Source organism: Tupaia chinensis, unplaced genomic scaffold (genome assembly GCF_000334495.1).
Source record: "Tupaia chinensis unplaced genomic scaffold, TupChi_1.0 Scaffold000541_1, whole genome shotgun sequence".
Lineage (NCBI taxonomy): Eukaryota > Metazoa > Chordata > Mammalia > Scandentia > Tupaiidae > Tupaia > Tupaia belangeri.
The window spans coordinates 1,233,320-1,236,482 of record NW_006160054.1 but is presented as its reverse complement, the minus strand read 5'-3'; positions in this window follow the sequence as shown (position 1 = coordinate 1,236,482).

Sequence of the window (3,163 nt, the reverse complement as noted above, 5' to 3'; positions counted from 1 at the left end):
GGCGGCGGGGCCGTCGCCCGCCAACTCCTGCCTCCAGGCCCCGGGCCAGCCCCAGGCCCAGCCGCACGGAGGCTGAGCCAGCCTGGCCCCTCGGGCCGGCTTCCCCCGGGCGCGCGTCCAGCCGCCCAGTGCGTGTGCCGCGCTGGTCAGCTCGCACTCGGGAACCGCGGCGACTGCGGGGACCTCGGGGCGGGAAGGGACGACAGGACAGGGCAGTCTCAGGAGGGAAAGCCAGGGATCCCGAAGGCATGGGGTCACAGGGCAGTCAGGCTGCTGAAACTGGGTTGGGGGAGACGTGGGGGTCTTGCGAGGATGGGAAGGTAGACGAGCGCGGTGGGGCTTGCACACACATTCTTCATTAACTGAATCAACAGCCATGGAAACTAAAGCAGAGGCTAGAAAGAAACAGCGCCCACAAAACGAACCAAACCCGCCCCGGGGGTGGAGGATGCCCCCAAAACAGAGTTATGCATTGGACAGAGGCAAGAATGATACTTTGCAAGAAAGGATACTTGAATTACACTCATGAAATATCACAAAACTGGTCTTTTGTTTTACAGAAAGTGTTTTTGAAAACACATTGATAGGTTGGTGTTTACATTTAGAAGAAAGGCCTTCCAAAAGTTTATGCAAGATGCTCAATGTGTTATGACAAAACTATGCATGGAGTTCACATTTCTTGTGCCCAAATAAGCTTGTACTTTAATTCTATTTTTCTACAACTTTCTGAAATCCTCTTGCATCAGAACTCCATCCTTAGAGTGCCTAGACAATAGTTTCTACCAAACTTATTCAAAGTATCATTGATTTGAGAACGTTAGTCTATTCATATCCATATTTAAAATAAAAACCAAGTAAAAGTGCTGACTTCTCTGTCCTTAAAAAAGCAGGATTTTTTTTAACCCCCTCAGGTCATTTAAAGAATTATCTGGACTTAAAACTAAGGACTCTAAAGGGGTGTGGGTTGGAGAGAAAAGCGAACAGTTAGTGGAAATGATAACACTACGATGTTATACAGAGATGAAATTCTGGCCCAGCAGCAGTGGCTAGTTCTACCAAGGTGCTGTGCCTGTCAGCTGGGACCACTTGGGAAACTTGGGAAGCCAGGGTTGGACTAGGGGGAAGGGGGCAGCAGCAGTACCTGATGCAGAAGGATCTAGAGCTGGAGGCTGCCTGGGCAACATAGGGAGACTGTATAAAGAACAAGCAGGTGGAGCCAGCACGTGAGGCTGGCTAAAGCACTGCATTTCCACAGGGCTTGAGTCCGGGACCCAGTGGTTTGAAAATCATGTGGGGCACATGTGTACGTATGCACAAAATCCTGAGAAAAGAATGGAAGAAAAGGGATTGTGGCATGACCATCCCTCCTGGGGGTAATTTCTCACTTGCCCTCTCTCTGTCTCTCTCTAGCACATCCTATGCCAAAAACTTAAAAAAAAAAAAAGTAGAAAGAAAAAAAATAAGGGAGAGAGAAAAGAGCAGGCACAGTAGTGCACACCTGTACTGCCAGCTGGGAGGCTGAGGCAGGAGGATCCCAATGTAAGATCCTGTCTTAACAACAACAACAAAAATATGAAATTTTACCAAAGAAAAAAACCTGTGGGGCATTGAATTGCATAGTTTTTCCAATACCATCATTCCGGCCCTCTACTTTTAAGTGTGTATAAATGGTTCATTGCAGTATGAAAATAATTAAGCATTGCTTCATGTCATCAAGCTTTTTTCCCTTCTGTTTCACGCAACTGGGTTCTAGCTAACCTCTGACTTCCCAATAAAATAAACAAAGTGGGACCATTATGCAGTTAGCATAATGGCTATGTCGCTGGACTCCCACGTAGTCAACCGTAGTTCAAGTCCTGGACTTGGTGGCTTAAACTCACGCCAGGCGCGTGTGCATGCATGCCCAAGATCCCGAGAGGAGAATGGAGGAGAAGGGATTGCGGCATGGCCATCCCCCTGGAGGGTGATTTCTCACTTTCTGTCTCTCTGTCTCTGTCTTTATGGCGAGCGCACGCGCCATATAGCTAAAAACCTCTCAATAAATAAATAAATAAATAAAAAGAAACAAAGGGATAATTCCAAAGACAGATTCTGTTATATGAATCTGAAAATAATTACTTTAAAGTCATAATGAATTGCCCCAGAGTAACATATGCTACTAAAATCCTTTCCTGTAGATGAAGAAAATACTTACTAAATTTACTCATAAGTTCTATTGTTTTTTTTTTTCAATTCAGAAATACATTTTCATTAAACAATGCATTAGTATCAAGTAATCTGCAACTTGGAAAGTTGGTTTACAACTTAAAAAGCATCTATAAAATTCTATTCTTTCTTTTCTCCTAACTGCAGTCTGACTCACTTCTAGCAAAGAACATCTGAAGCACAGAGTATACTATGGAACAGTGGTCTCAGACTTCCAGATTTCCAATCTGAGTAAAATCTGTTCTTCCTCAAGTGGGGGAGAGAATGAGTGAAGAACGTGAGTTTGCTGTCTTTTTATTCTGCCAAATTGAAAACATTAAACACACAGCACAACAATTACCATCTATTGTCTCTACTGTTTCCTAAATGGAGGGACTTATTTAAATATTAAAAAGAATGGACTGCCATTTTAATAAAGGGCAGTCTTTAAAAATGATTAAAATTAATTTCATGAAAAACTCATTATACTACATTTATTTTTTGCATTTCAGACCTCCTAACACTACCCCAAGGGCTAGAACTAAATTTTTAGCCAATGCTAGTATAAATAAATCTAGAGTATGTTTGATATCGTAAATGTGAGATAGTTTGATCTATAAGGAAGAACTACAAGTATAAATTGCTGAAATTTTTGCTGCCCCACATCAATTTTACGCCTGAATCTCACCATGAAAGAGGGAATCAAGGAAAATCGAGTGACGGCTCACAGTGCTGTGTGCTCTCCTGTATTAGCCCGTGTGTCTGTTCCCATTTTGTCTTGAAATTTTGCATTTGCTTTCAAACACTACCTAAGACAGCTAAGTAAAATAGATATAATCAATAGTCAATTACTGTGAAATGGAGAAAAAAAATAAAAGTTCATTGCAAGTGAGTAGAGCTATCATTTTTCTTCAATAAAGGGAAGTAAACACATGAATATAGTTACACAATTCTGTTAACATTCCTTTTGAGCAGGAAT